This window comes from Vombatus ursinus, unplaced genomic scaffold (genome assembly GCF_900497805.2).
Source record: "Vombatus ursinus unplaced genomic scaffold, bare-nosed wombat genome assembly UNPS02014807.1, whole genome shotgun sequence".
In the NCBI taxonomy this organism is placed as follows: domain Eukaryota; kingdom Metazoa; phylum Chordata; class Mammalia; order Diprotodontia; family Vombatidae; genus Vombatus; species Vombatus ursinus.
In genome coordinates this window covers 55456136-55472479 of record NW_020954585.1, presented here as the reverse complement: position 1 = coordinate 55472479, position 16344 = coordinate 55456136, and positions in this window count along the sequence as shown.

The window sequence follows — 16344 nt, the reverse complement described above, 5'->3', positions numbered from 1 at the left end:
CTTGTCCCTACAAAACTAACACATCTCCTTGCTCTTGAATCTGGCGGTCCTATCTTAGCCATACTATGACAATCACTGTGATCAACTATGTATTTCAGAGTAGGCTGGCCAATGCTGGTTTTGAGTGGGGTAAAGTTGAAAGATAATCTGGTTGAAATAGATATAATTCTTAGGGACTATCTATATAACTATGTCATTATATTGTCTCTATAGCTCTGCATCTGTTTCTATATGTATATCTGTACATCATCTATGTTGTTGTTGTTCAGGCATTTCAGTCATGTCTGACTCTTCATGACCCCATTTGGGGTTTTTTTTTGACAAAGATATTAGAATGGTTCATTATTTCCTTCTTCATCTCCTTTTACAGATAAGGAAACTGAGGCAAACAAGGTTAAGTGACTTGCCCAGGGTCACACAGCTAGTAAGTGCCTGACGCCAGATTTGAACTCAGGAAGACTCATCTTCCTGACTTCAGGGCTAGTGCTCTATCTACTGCAACACCTAGTTGCCTCTATATCATCTATATCTGTCATCTATTATCTCTCATCTGTCGAGTGACCGCAGTAGTTCTTCTATTTAATACCATAGGGTTCTAGTATGTGTTGATATGTTGAACAGTTCTTAATTATAAGTGTGACTCAAATAAGCTCTGAGGATCCTTATTCCAATGCCTACTCTCCCAGAAAAGTCAGGCCCCTGAGCCTAACTGATACTTCCTTACCTAAGAGAAGGAAAGAACAAATGAAAGCAAAATAAATAAAACCAGCCAAGCAAACAAATATGCTCTGTGTTCAAGGCCATGTGTAAAACCTGGGTGGGAAAAAAAATGACCCAATATCTCTCTCTTCCCCAGAGGCTTATAGTCATCCTAACTCAAATGCAACCAGCATGAAAGAGGGCCTGACCCATCTGTTAATGTCTTTTATAAGCATTCTCAGTTCTAGCTCAGTAGGCAATCAAAAAGATCCTGTTGTCCACATGGTAAGCAGACTGGAAATAACACTTACCTACATATGCCCTGAAGTCCAAGTGAGAATTGAATTAAGCAGAGGACTTTGAGCATTCTCAAAAAGACCAGGCCCTTATTGCCCAATCCCACTCTCCCATTACATCCCGAAAGCTATTGGCCCTGTGACTTCATTGGTAGAGGGAGCTTCAGGTGAGGAACTTCCTCTTTGAATGCATGCCACCAACTTTTGTATAACTTACTGTCTTAAATAGTTGTCCAATGTTACTTAGAGGATGAATTACTTGGCCAGGGTCACACAACCAATATATGTAAGAAGTGATGCTTGAATGTATGTCTTCAAAGAATCAAGGCCAACTCTTTATCCATTATATCATACTGCCTTCACACATGGGTTCTTACTGTTTCCTAATTATTTCAAGTGTTAGCCTTAATTTCACCAAGTGGAAACTTGTCCACAAGGGGTTTATGGAAGTCCATTTAGGGCCAGTATCTGATAGTTTTTGCTATGTTGCCCATATGATGAGAATATAGTTGACTCAGAAAGATTCCATCAAACAACTAGCATTTAGTGTTTCGGCAGCTCTCTGAGAAGGGGAATCAGGATATATTTGAAAATGAAGACGATGGAAAACAAAAGATATCCATTTTCTTTGAAGGAAAATGTACTAGAGTATTTCTGGAATATTTTATATCATCTCAATTACTACATTTTAATAACAACAACTTTACTCTTTGGACCCCCTGGTAATAGATAATGTTTCTAAAAAAATATTCTAGCTTAACATGAATAACCTCTATCAGATTGCTTACTGTCTCAAGGAGGGGAGAAGGATGGGAAGGATAGAATTTGGAACTCAATACTTTTAAAAAATTAATGTTAAAAATTGTTTTTACATGTAATTGTGAGAAAATAAAGTTCACTTTTTTTTTTAAATACTCTCATTTAACTCAAGGAGTTTTCGAGGACAATATCTCTTTTGGAATTCTCTTTTGGCCCTCACTCTCCCCTCCACCATTGGCTCTTTCTTGCCAACTTCAAAGTAATAGAAAAAGCTAGTTTCTTTCTTTGGTATTTCTTGATGGAAATCTAGTCATGTGAAATTCCAGTATATTTATGCTGCAGGAGGGAAAGCAGTATCAATGGCCTTCTTCTGGATTGTTTTCTAGACTGAGGTTGATAGAACACGTAGAATCATTAAATTTGAGAGCTGAAATTTCTGAGATCATCCAATGCAGAATTTCAGAGTAGGAGTTGGAACACATCTCAAGTGCTATCTAATTCACCCCACACCCAAGCTGTACTCTATCCTGTAAGCTCACTCCAGCCCTGGAAGTACCCTTCACTCTTGTGGCCTCTCCTTCTAATTGGATGGCTCTTCCCAATGCCTTCATTTAAGGAGGGGGACCAGACTAGAAACGTCTCACTGCTGTGTAGCCTGCATTTGGACGTTTTCTCTACCATGCCCCTGCTCTATTGTCCTCCCTGGCCTACTCAGATTCCTTTTATGTGCTGTCTTCTCCCACTAGAATGTAAGCTCCTTAAGGGCAGTCACTATCTTTCTTCCTGCTGGTGTTTGTGTTTCCAGAGCTTGACACAGTGCCTGGGACATAGCAAGTGCTTAATAAATGCTTGTTGAGTGACTGATTGAAAAAGAAATCTCTACAACATACTCAATAAGTATTTACCCAGCCTTTACCCTACCTGCTTGCAGACCTCTAAGGAGATGGAACCCATTACTTCCTGAGATGGCCCATTTAACTTTGGGATATCTTTAATTGTTAAGGAAGTTTTTCCTTACATTAAGCTAAAATTTCCTTCTTTGAAACGTCTACCATTCCCTCCTAATTCTGCCCTCTGGGACCAAACAGAGTAGATTTAATCCCTCTTCCACATGACAGCCCTCTAAATGTTTAAAGACAGCTATCATCTTCCCCTTGGGTTTTTCCTTCTCCAAGTGAAATGTATCTAGTTTATTTAACCAATCCTCACATAGTGTGAACTTGGAACCTCATACCATCCTGGTTGCCCTCCTTGGATATGTGCCACTCTATCAGCATTCTTTCAACATAAAGCACCCAGAAGTGAACATAGAACTCCATGTGTGTTCTGAGCAAGGTAGAGGAGAAGAATTTTCTCCTATTTCTGAAAGCTAGGAACCAAGTACTTCAGCACTGAGCCCTTTGGGTCCTCAGAAGTTATCAGAGGAGCTCTGAAACATATCCCATGGGAGAGGTCCTATAAGCCCATATCCACTCATACTCCATGACATGCAATCCTTTGAAATAAGTTGAGACAAAATATATATGAAATAAATACAAGGAAATTTAGAAGGGAAGACACTAGCTATTGGAAAGGCCAGGAATGATTTCACATAGAGTGTGGTGTTTGAACTGAGTTTCGAAGAAAGTGGAAGATTCTAAGAGGCTGAGGTAAGGGAGGAGTGCATTCCTGACATGAGGAAAGCTGGGCAATGGAGGTGGAATTTCTTGGGTGAAGAACGGCAAGAAGGCCAGAATCAAGCTCTGATTATACCTTGGCTTTGTCACTAAAAAAATCTGCACACAAAAAGTCTCATTTGCCTAAATGTTTCCCCTTAGTTCATGTTCTCCGATTCTAAGAAGCAGGACTCGGTGATTGGGTCCATAAATTTGATTCATCATTTAACAGCAGGCCTGTGATCATCATATCTGATACTGTGATTTATACGAGTACATCCAACTGATGTGTTTTTCAGCGTACAAGCTGACAGTTTGATGTGCCTCTTATTCCAGTTTAAGCAGTCTCTGTTTTCTTTAACTTCTTAAGTTACTTTTTTTGGATTTCGGACCCTTCCACCCTCCCATTCTCCTCCCACCCGCCTCAGGACGTGACAGTTTAGAGAGACTTGCTCCTTGAACTATTGTCTTTTTCTTTCGATGCTCTAAGTTTTATAACACAGAAGATGAAGCCTGATCCACTCGGAGGAACTTCACAGCTAGAAGCGACAGCTTTCCCTCTTCCCTTCCCCAGCATGGCAAATGCATGTGGTTAGCATACCTGGTGAGTTACCACAGAACATTGTGGAAGTTCTGGAAATTTTGCTGGGAAGCCCACCAATACTAAGAAGTATTCCTCCAGCTAAATAAGTCCAAGATTCTTCTGGCTTTCTGCCTCGTCGCTCTACTGAAATTGCTCCAAAGTTATCAATGATCTCCAAATTACCAAATTTAATAATCTTTTCTCAATCTTACTCCCTTCCAACCATCTGCTACATTTGACACTATTGACTACCCTCTCCTGCTGTTGATACTGTCTTTTCTCTGGATTTTTGTGATACTACTCACTCTCTCCTGGTTCACCTCCTCAGTCCAAACACTCCTCATTCTCCTTTGATGGATCGTCATCCATTCCAAGTCCCCTAACTGTGAGTGTCCTGCATTATCAACTGCCTATTAGAAATTGCAAACCAGATGTAAAGCATCTTAAACACATCTTGTATAAAACTGAACTAATTCTCCTGCCCCCTAAACCCTTCCCTTTTCTGAACTTCTTTATTTCTGTCAAAGAAACCATTTTCTTTTCAGTTCCTCAGGTTCAGAAACTCCCTCACTTCATATATCCAATCAATTGTCAAATCTTACCATTTCATATTTCATAATATCTCTTGCATTCAATCCATTCTCTCCCTTCACACAATGACCTCTTCAGTTAAGGCTCTCATCATCTTTTGCCTATGTTATTGGGACAGCCTTCTAATTGGTCTTCCTGCCTCAAGTCTCTCACTACTCCAGTTCATCTGAAACACTGCAGCCAAAGAAATTTTCCTTAAAGGCAGAACTGAATATGACTCCCCTACTCAACTAAGTGGCTTTCTCTTTATTGCGTCTAGGATAATACACACACACACACACACACACACACACACATGTATGTATGTATGTGTGTATGTATATATAAAGCTGCATATAATATGGCCCTAACAGATCTTTCTAGCCTCATTGGGCATTACTGTTTCTCTTAAACTCTGAGATCCAGCCAAACTGGCCTTCTCTCTGTTCCTCACTCATGGCATTCTGTCCAAATCATGTCTCTCTGCCTTTGCACTGGCTTGCATGCCTGGAATGCACTCCCTCCTTACATTCACCTCATAGAGTCCATTTCTTCCTTTGAAATGCATCTTAAGCAACATCTCCTGCACTAAGCCTCTTCCGATCACCCGAGTGCTAGTGCCACCCCCCAAAAATAGCTAGTGCCACCCTCCTAAACCAAGGGAGGAGGAACCAAGACACCTAGCAATGAACATAAATGAATGGGACTGACAGCTTCATTACTGACCTACACCCAGATCTCCCAACATCTAACTGGGTTTTATTATACTGGATTGATCCTACAGATAGTCTTGCCCAAGTAAAGACTAAAAAACCAATGATATACTAAAGATATTTTTGAGGTTGAAGGAGAAGATCAAGGAATTATTCAGGTTGTATCAATATAAATAGAAATAATTTTACCAGCCACTGCTGATTTGACCTGCGATGTCTCCCTCATAGATGATCATAGGTGAGAAAATAAATGAAAGCTGGGTTCATTTCTATAAGCCAAATAAAAACTCCTGGTATTATATTAGAAAGAACATAGAATTTGATGACAGGTGACATTCATTTGAATCCTGTTATGCTCCTGACCATCCATAGGACTTTGTGAAAGTGACTTTACCACTCATGTTTAATATTTCCATCTGCAAAATGAAGAAAAAGAGGTGCTATTTCCTAGGGCACCACCAGGTAGGCTGGGGCAGCTAGGTGGCACAGTAGATAAAATGCTGGGCCTAGCGTCAGGAAGATTCTTCTTTGTGAGTTCAAATCCAGCCTTGGACACTTACTAGCTGTGTGACAAGTCACTTAACCCTATTTACCTCAGTTCCTCATCTTTAAAATGAGCTGGAGAAGGAAATGGCAAACCACTCCAGTATTTTTGCCAAGAAAATCTGAGGAGTCCCAAAGAGTCAGAAATGACTGAAAATGACTGAACTGAATACCATGTAGGCTAGGTTCACTTTTCTAGGTAATTGAGTTAAGCTAGTTCAATTAATTAAGAGATACTGAAACTCTTCTTGAGATTTAATTGGTTAAAGGAATTGACTCAAGTTCTTGACCTGGCTTCCTGGTCATGAAGATTTCCAGCTCCCTCTCTGAGACATCTGTCTGTAAACCAACAACATGACCAACACTGGGGAAGCTATGTTCAGCTGAATCAACATGATGTCCTTACTGGATATGCTTGTTGAATATTATTTCCCTCTTATGGCTAAATAAACTTCCTTTGTTAACTCACCAATAACCATCAAGTGTCATTTCATTCCAATATAAAAACTAAATTACCAGAGCACTAGCTTGGGTCAGACCTTGACCACCACAAGACAATTAGCCTTTAAAGTATTTTACTACTACAAATCCTAGGATTTTATGATTAATCCAGGATGAGAGGAGAAAAATATTCTTTTAAGGATATTCACTTACTTGTATTGATTTCTCCTTTCCCCCTGCCATTATATATATATCTACTATAGAATGATGCAATAGGAGCTCAGATCTAGGTCTTCTGACTCCAAGACCAGTGTTCATTTGACAATATCACACTGGCCTATTGTGGACTCCTCTTTGAAAGCAAGTGACCTTAAACAGGTCACTTAACTGCTTTAAGACACATTTGTAAAGTGGGAATAATAATCATCATGGTACCTACTGCTCAAGGTTATTATGGGAAGAGGGGAGGAATCACTTTACAAACTGTAAAGTGTTGTTTAACTGTTAGCACTTTTTTTTAAAAAAAAAAAGTCATTAATCAGGGCACTGATTGGGAGTTAGGAAAGGCCCCCAGTTACTCTAGGGTGTTCCTCTGTTATACTGAATTGCAACACTGAAAAAAGAAAGCACCATACAAATATACGATTACATCAATATTGATAACTGATTTAGCATATTTCATGGCTTAGACGACTTTTTAAGAGATGGTTTAGTGTATTGGTTATGAAAACAGTTAAAGAATCTATGTACCAAATCATTAAGATTTTATGGATTAACCCATCCTAGAAATAGCAATCATACTGAAAGGGATCTAAGAGATCATTTGATACAATCTCTCTCCCAGTGCAAAAATCGATTGTACATCACCATTGTTGGCCAGTCACCTAGTCTCTACTTCAACAGTTCCAAGGAATGGAGAACACTCTCATTTGTGAAACAGCCTAATTCCACTGCTGACTTTTATTGAGCCAAAATCAACCTCCCTGTAATTTCTGTCTTTTGGTCTTAGTTCTGTGTTTGGAGTAAATCCAAACTAGTGTGTTTCTTCTGCCTACCAACCTTTCACATACATGATGACAGCTATAATGTTCCCTTCCCTCCCACCAAATCTTCTCTTCTCTAGGCTAAGAATCTTCATTTCCTCAATTTTTTAAAAATATAATTGCCAGTGCCCCTTATTCTCCTGATTCAATTTAATTCAATTCAATAAATATTCTTTAAGTGCTAATGACAAAGCACTGAGCTAGGAACTGGAATACAATAAGAAAAATGAAACAGAGCCTGCCCTCAAGAAGATGACAATGTTGTGGGTACACATATACAAAAGTAAAAAGTAAATAAAAAGTAAAATAATTTTAGTTGAAAGTTCTAATAATCAAGGGAATTGGGGAAGGCTTCATGTAAGAGGTGATGTGAGTTATGCTTTGAAATAAATCTTGTATCCTATAGAAGGGGGAGAGGAAGTGCATTGCAGATATGGGGGACTACTTGTGCAAATGCATAGAAGTGAGAGATGGTGTATTGCAGACAAGGAATTGGATAGGAACAGAATGTGCATAAAAGGGAGTTACATGAAATAAGACTGTAGAGGTAGGTAGGAATCCAATTGTGAAAGGTTTTAAATGATAACCCAAGGATTTTGTGTTTTATATTAATGGTAGTAGGGAGCCATTGAAAAATTTTGGACAAAAGAGCACATGGTCAGAGTCTCCTTTGGACATTCATATAATATGCAAACTGAAAGGGTTAACAACAGAGGACCTTTGGTCTGAAATTCAAGTGATTGGAGGGAAAGAAAGTTTTATTGAGCCTGTTGCTTGTTAACACCCAAGCAGGCATTTATACTCTTTAGCCTTTGGATAAACAAGATGTTTATAAAGCAGGGGCTACATAATTTCATAATTAAATGTTGTGGTGATTTGACGAAAATACAATGTATCATCAAATAAACTTTAAAGACTCATTTCTGAACTCTCTCTCTCTCTCTCTCTCTCTCTCTCTCTCTCTCTCTCTGTCTCTCCTACTTTCATCTTCTCTTCCACTCTCTCCTATTCTGCTCTCTCTTCTCTCTTCTGTCCTCTTCTGCCCTCTCCTTCCCTTCTTTTTCCTCCCCTTCCCTACTCTCCCCTTCTCTTTCCTGTCTTCTTCTCTCTTTATCCCCATCATATAGATCTCTCATAATTGCATGTCAAGGACAGGGAGACCAAAACTCTACCATCTGGTACCTTTCACATCAACTGAGCCCAGCCTTTGACAAGGCGTCACTCAAAATACTGTTTTACATCGGTTCAAAGTGATTGTCTTCATAGAGGAAGCATGGTTCAGCTAAAGAAAACACAGGTTTTCTCCTGTCTAATTGCAGCCCACCTCCCTAGGTTTCCTTTTCCTTTTAAAAGCTTAGGGGGAAGGTTGTGCACTATGGCATCTGCAGTCAGGACAATTTATGGGCTGTAATTTTCAGACCCTATCTTAGAGAGTATCTTATTATCACACAAGCATTCCCTTCACCTGGAGAATTTTCTCTCTTCAAGGCTGATATTTGGTGTCTCTCTGTGAAATCCCAACATGCCTGAACATGACAAGGTTTACATTGAGAGACACATAAATTTCCAGCTAGCAGGTCTGTCCTGAGCAGCCCAACAATTAAAAAATGAAAAAGAGCATCAGAGATTTACAGCGGCAGGAACCTCAGAGGTCATCTAGACCAACCTCCTCATTTTCCACCTAAGGAAAGTGAAAGCCAGGAGGTTAAGTGATTTGCCCAAAGTCACTCACTTACAAGTTAAGAGTCTAAGGCAGAATTTGAGCCCTGCTCTTTTCATTCAAAAACCAGCTCTCATTCCACTGTACCAGGCTGAAAAAGGAGAAGCAGGATTCAAATTCATGTCCTCTGACTCTTAATCTAGAGCTAGTGCTCTTTCCACTGTACCCACTCCCCACCCCACTCCCAACTTCAAAGGAAATAAAGGAGATAAAAGGAAGAAGCTGAATCTAAAGTTGGGTAGATTCATCTCTGGAACTCCCTCTCCTGCTTGGGTGAATTGGTTCTCCGTCCTCGCTATTCTGGGGATCCCTGCTTGAGCAGGCAGTCTCTGCCCCAAACCTTAAGCAGTATATCAAAGGGAATTGAGTTGAGATAAGCATCATAGGAAAGTGCAGCTCAATGAGGAAAAGTTTTTACACAATAAAGGTCACAGGAACTTCCTGGAATTTAAAAAGGGAGGTGATGGGGAGAGGAGATTTCTCCTGTCATTGTCAGGCCCTGTTCAAATCTCTTCCAGAAAAAAATTTTTTAAAAAAAGCCTATAACTCCTTAGCTTGGAATTCCAGAGCCTCCACAATATGGCTTCAACCTACCTTTTAAGGCTTGCCTGCCACTCCATAACTCTTGAGAATTCCTTCACTCCAAAATGGCCTCTTCCCTGTCCCCAGCCAACCATGAAACTTCTCACCTGCTTGGCCTTCTCCACTCCTTCCCTCCTCTCCTCTTCCTTTTCCTCTCCTTCCCTCCTCTCCTCTTCCTTTATCTTCCCTCCTCTCTTCTCTCTTTATCCCCATCTTGTAGATCTCCCATTGCTTTCCTTTCACCTCCTCTTACCTCCCCCTCAACAGAAGACCGCTCTTGCTATGAACATGCCCAATTATACCATAACATAAACATAAAACATCTTTAGAACACTTTACCCAGGTCATTATACTATATCTCTTCTTCCTTTCATGGCCCTATTTTTAGGATAATAAATCTAGAGCTTGAAAGGATTTAAGTAGTCATCTAGTTCAAACTTTTTTATTTTAAAGCTGAGGAAATAGAGAGCCCAGAAGGGTAAGTGACCTCCCCAATGTTACACAGATAAGTAGCAGAGTTGGGGCTGAACTGAGGTGTTGTGCCTGCATGTTTCACAAGCTGCTACCCTCTCTGCTGGAAGAAGCCACTTATAGTCTATCTCCTCACCACAAATTCACTTCTCAATCTCTTGAATTCTGCCTTTAATTCTACAAATTAACTGAAATACTTCTCTTCTAAGTGAGAACAATCTTTTTAACTGTTGGATCTGATGGTCTTTTCTTATTCTACTGGACCTCTCCACATCTTTTGAAATTGTCAACTACCTCCTGATATTTTCTTTCTCCCTTAATTTTCATGATGCTACTCTTTCTTGGTTCTCTTCCTACTTCAGTTTGACCATTTTTCTCAGTCTCCAACCTACCAAATATGGATGGATCCAAAAGCTCTGTTCTAAGTCTTTCCTCTTCTCATTCTACATTATCTGTTTTTAGACTCTCCTTGGGTTGATCTTATCAGTCCCCACGTATTCAATTATAATCTCTCTGCAGATGGCTCCTAAATCGATATATCCAGCTGTAACCTTACAGTCCCATATTACCAACTACCTCTTGGATATCTCCACCTGGTTGTTTCGAACTCAACTTGTCTAAAACAGAATTTATTTTACTTCTTTTCAATCCCATTGTTCAGTAAATGACCCATGAAATAATTAACACCCTTTTAACTCCCAGGTTCAAAACCAAAGAGTGATCATTGATTCCTCCCCTTGCCTTCATATACCAGGTGGTCCAAGTGGTTAATAGTCAAATCTTAATGATTTTTAAGTCATTTTTTCAGTTATGTCTGTCTCTTCATGATCACATTTGGAGTTTTATTGGCAAAGATACTGGAGTGGTTTTCCATTTCCTTCCCTAGCTCATTTTACAGATGAGGAAATTGAGGCAAATAGAATTAAGTGACTTGTTCAGGGTCACACAGCTAGTATGTATCCAAGGTCAGTTTTTAACTCAGGAAGATGAGTCTTGCTGACTCTAAGCCCAGCACATTATCTACTGTGCCACGTAAATTCTCTTAATGATTTTATCTTCACTATATCTCTCACATCTACCCCCTTCTCTCCACTGATGTAATTGCTACTCTATTTTAGACCCTCATCACCCTTTGCCTAGAAAATTGCAACAGCCTTCTAATTGATCTCCCTGATTACAGACTCTCTCCTCCCCAATTCATTCTCTTCACAAATGGCAAATTGATTTTCCTAAAACACAGATCTGACTATGCCACTCCCTTTACTCAAATCTTCAATGACTCTATTGTCCCTAGCATAAAATACAAAATTCTCAGCTTATCACTTAAGTCTTTTCACAATATGACTCCCGTCTAGTTTTCTAACTTATTTCATGCTATTTGTCTTCACAAACTCTCAGTTCTAGTCAAAATGACCTGTTAATCTATTTTTCCATATATAAAATTCAATGTCCTGACTCCATTATGTTGCAAGGAAAGTCTTCAATGTCTGTAATGTAGATATATAACCCCTACCTCTGCCTCCTCGAGGCTTTCTTCTAAAATAAGGAAGAAAAATACATTTATTAACTGTCTACTGTGTGCCAAGCACTGTGCTAGGCACTTCATAAATAATACATAGTTGATCCTCACAATAACCTTTGGGAGGTAGGTGCTATTTTATCTCCATTTTGTATTTGAAGAAATTGAGGCAGATAGAAGTTTAGTGACTTCACCAGAGTCAAACAGCTAGTAAATGTCTGAGGCTAGATTTGAGCTAAGGCCTTCCTGACTCCAGGACCAGCATTCCATCTACTATACCACCTAGTTGCCCCTAACTGCTCAGATGCTACCCCTTCTCATATAAAGCCTTTCCTGATCCTACCAGTTGTTAATGCTCTCTCTTTTTTGAAATTACCTTGTATTTTTTGATATGTGCTTGATATTCCATCTTTCCCCTAACAAGTATAATGTAAGCTACTTGAAGTGCAGAACTGTTTAGTTTTTGCCCCAGTGCCTTTCACATAGCAGATGCTTAATAAATCATTATTGATCTTTAAAAAAGAATCCATGACTTCCTTGGCCCACAGGTATCTCAATGGTGACAAGATAACTAGACTTTGAGTTTCAGGAAAGTTAAGACCCTGTTCAGGGCCTCAAAGCTAGTAAGAATCAGAGCAGGGACCTAACCATTTCATTATTTGCAAAATAGGGATAATTATATTCATACAGCCTAGCTCAGAAGACTGTTGTATGTAAATATAAATTGTGCTTATCTAAAAGGCTATGAGCTCCATAAGGGCAGAGAAAGTGTTTCATTTAAATTTGGTATCTCACCAGCACCTGGAACAGCTACTCACAAGGGGTGCTTAATAAATTTTGAAGGAGTAAAATGTTAAAACATTCAACAAGCAAATGAGGTATATCATCCCCCCCTCCTTAGGGCATGCTCAGTCAACATTTCTGGCATTCAAGGAAACTGGGGGGAGGAGAGAAGGAGTGCTTCCAGGTATTTTTTATGCTGTTAGGGTATTTCCCCCACCCCATTTCTGAGCATGCGCAAGGATCTTCTGACTGCTTACTGATGACTCAAGGGGTCATACTTCATGATGATGAAAAGTGTGTTAATTGGCTGCTGAACTCTGTGAGTAGAGTAAAGGGGAAATCCCACCCCAAAGCTTCTTTTACTGTGAGTCTTGAAGTGCAAGGAGGACAAGTGTCTTAGCTCTCTGGAGGGTCAGGTGTGAAAGGGAGTGCACTTCCCCTTGCTGCCAGAATCCATGAGCTCATGGCCTCCTAGGCAAGCCTGTGCCTGAGATGAGGCCACTTCTCATTTGACTTTCCTTTTCTTTGAAACAGGGTCTTGCCTTGTGAAATCCCAAAAGGCAGCTGGTAAATAATGATAAAATAGTGTCACTGTGTACCAGACATTTTACAAATATTATCTCATTAGATACTCACAACAACCCTGAGAGGTAGGTACAATTATTATCTCCATTTTACAGTTGGGAAACTGAAGCAAAGAGAGGTTAAATGACTTACTCTAGCTAGGAGGCAAGTAATAGCTGTCAAGTGTCTGAGGTTGGATTTAAAATCCGATGTTCTTGATTCCAAGCCCGAAGCTCTATCTATTGTGTCACCTAGGTCCTTTTCTAGGGCACCAGAGCAGCAGAGTCATGGTTCCTGAAGTAATTACCACGGCAAGGACAACTGGCAGAAAGGAAATGAGATACCTGCAGAAAAAGAGAGAACCAGAAATAAAAGGGCCCACTTGGTGTTGAGCAGACTGCCAAGGAGAGGTGGGAATGTAAAATAACTAATTAGCAGCTCTTCCAGATAATCTGTTTGTAAAAGTCTCAGCAGGGTTTGAATGTTAACCTTTAGATCAGAGGTATCAAACTTGGGTAAACTCCTGTGTGGGATATGAACTAGATTAAAATGTAATTAGGCAATGTTTAGCAAAAAAAAGATAAAAATAAAAATATAATATAACATAGCTAACACTAATCTGTAGTTTTTTAAGTCAATATATGGCCAGCAGGGATCCCAGTGCTATAGACTGTAGTAGTAGTAATAAGTTACTACATTCTATTCTAATCATCCTATGATTCCTTTTACTAAGTGGGAAAAAAACTACCCATTCTATGCCTGATTCATATCTATATTCTGGGAACTTCTTTTTGGTACTTTCTCCCATGCTGGGGAAAATTCTAGACTACAGCCAAAAGCAGATTTATTCCTTGAGAATCCTATGTAGAGGGTGAAATGGAAGTACTGAGAGGTCTAATTCCTCTACTGACCAGATGGGTCACCAAAGAGCAATGAAATGTAGGGCAGTCTTGAGAACAGGTAAAGGATAGGGATGGGTGAGCGCCAGGGATACTTGGCTAGCCACTGTGCTGGATGGGTAATATATTGTATTATTTTTATGTGTATTAATCTTGTTTCCGCAACTAGAATATAAGCTCTTTGAGGGGGCAGACCCACCATAAACAAACCTAATCAAAATCAAAATGTTTGCTGAGTACCTGCCATTTGTAGGGAACTATAGGAGTTACAGTTGTATTTCCTTGTGTAATTTGGGTTGCTGGCTTCAAATGAGTCATTCAAGGCATCTATTCTTTTCAGGAAAAGCCTCCTCTCTGGACCCTATGTGCCCCTTTGATGTGTTACTTATTTAGGCTCCTAGGCTGCTTCAATTCTTTGCTAAAGAGTTTCAACCTGGCAGCAAAAGTAGAAGGAAGCAGTTTTATTTCCCAGCAAAATGCCAACCAGTTGTGGGAATGCTGATTAAGCCCTATGGGCCACATCACAAAGCAATCATCTTCCTCTACTTGTTTCTGAAATCACCCCTGTGATTTTCAAATAGCTAGAAGGATCCTAAAACCTCTCATTGTTGGGTCCTCACCACCATTTTTTTTTTATAGCATCTTTGGTCAGGGCCTTTTATTTATAGCAGGGAGCAGGTTAGTTGTAATGAAAAAGTCTTCACTATCAGATAGCTTAACTTGGGGAAGATAAGCCTGGACTGTGTTTTAGAACCATTACCCAATGTCTCTTCCATAGCTGTGCTTGCACAGTCCTACATCTGGAGTTTGAAGGTGATTTAATAAAGAAAATAAGAGTAACAATAGGGACCAGAAGGGGCATGCCTGGAATCCATTCCAGATGTATGTGAACTGGGAGGTGCTAGATTTAGAAAAAAAAAGTTTAAAAAAAAAGCCATGAAGAAATCACTTGAACAAAGAGACCTGGGTGACATAATCCTCAGTCCTTGTAAGGCTGTCTGTGTTTCAGGGCTGCTACTCAGGCTGTCAGCTTTGCCATCAGACCCAGGGGGAGAACACTTTATTCCTCTCTACAAGGTGGTCAGGGCTACTCAGGTTACCTGCTTATCCCTACAAGAGAGTCAGCACTGTTATCACCAGAAAGTATACCAGGAAGGCGCAGCCCTGAAATCTCTACAGAACCAGAGGGACAGCAGCTCATCATTATTCTCCTGGAGCTATTCCTTAAGACTAAGATCTATCCCATGGGATGGGATTTTTTCTTTCTTTCTTTCTTTCTTTCTTTCTTTCTTTCTTTCTTTCTTTCTTTCTTTCTTTCTTTCTTTCTTTGAGGCAATCAAGGTTAAATGACTTGCCCAGGGTCACACAGCTAGTAAGTGTCTGAAGCCAGATTTGAGCTAAGGTTCTACTGACTCCAGGGCGGGTGCTCTATCTATTGTACCACCTAGCTGCCCTTGGGATGGGGTTTTTAATATCTGCATAATTTAATATTTGTGCATGATTGCCTTCTTGGTTTTAGTTGGGGGGGGGAGAAAAAAGTAAGGGAAGGTCTTTTTGTTCAGAATCCCCTCCCTGCAAGAAATACCTGGATGTCCACCATTTATCTCTAAATGCCTTTTTGTTGCACATTGTTCTATTGGACAGGGGTTTAGTTGCAGAAAGGCAGAGCAAAATATTTCTAAGTGCCTCCTTGATATACATTCAAGCAACAGGGTAATCTGAAGGGCTCTGGTGCTAGAAATCTGGGGCATTAAATGGGAATTAAAAGGAATTTACTCATCTCAATCTAAATATTAGGTGGGCCTGGGGGAATTTCCAAGGAATGGGGATAACATTATTTAAAAAAAAACAATGACTTTGACTCCAGGAACTCCTTTCTTTGATGAGAAGTGTGGCTATGGGCCTGACCATCATTAGAGCTAAAAATGTGTGGATTAGCTTTGGGTATGCATTGGCCAGGGCAGTCTCACAAAAGAGCAATAACACTCCCTTTGAGGAAAAAGAAGTCCCAGAAGCAGTTGTTAACAAGAGCAGCTCAGTGAAGAAAGTAGTCCAGCAGCAGATGACAGCAACAGGGCTGTATAAAAGCAACAAGAGACAACTTCAGCAAAGCAGAGCAACATTCAAGTACAGCCTGTTACTGGAATCTGATTACACAGTCCTAGGATGGTGAGCTACCTGGAAATAACAACAACAACAACAATAACAACTAACATTTATATAGTGCTTACTATGTGCCAGACACTGTACTAATCACTTTACAATTACTATCTCATTTATTATCTCCCAGATGTTAACATTGATTACACAGATATGACAACTTTGATATTTTTAGTTTTGATAACAGTATTAATTTTTTTTAAATTGCTTTATTACTTTTCCCTGAAAATGAATTAATTTTACACATTCTTATATTGTTTTTTCAATATATCTCCATACAGCTGAACAGAGACATTTGAGACAAAAAGTACAATGCAAAATTATATTTAAATATGAAATAGCAA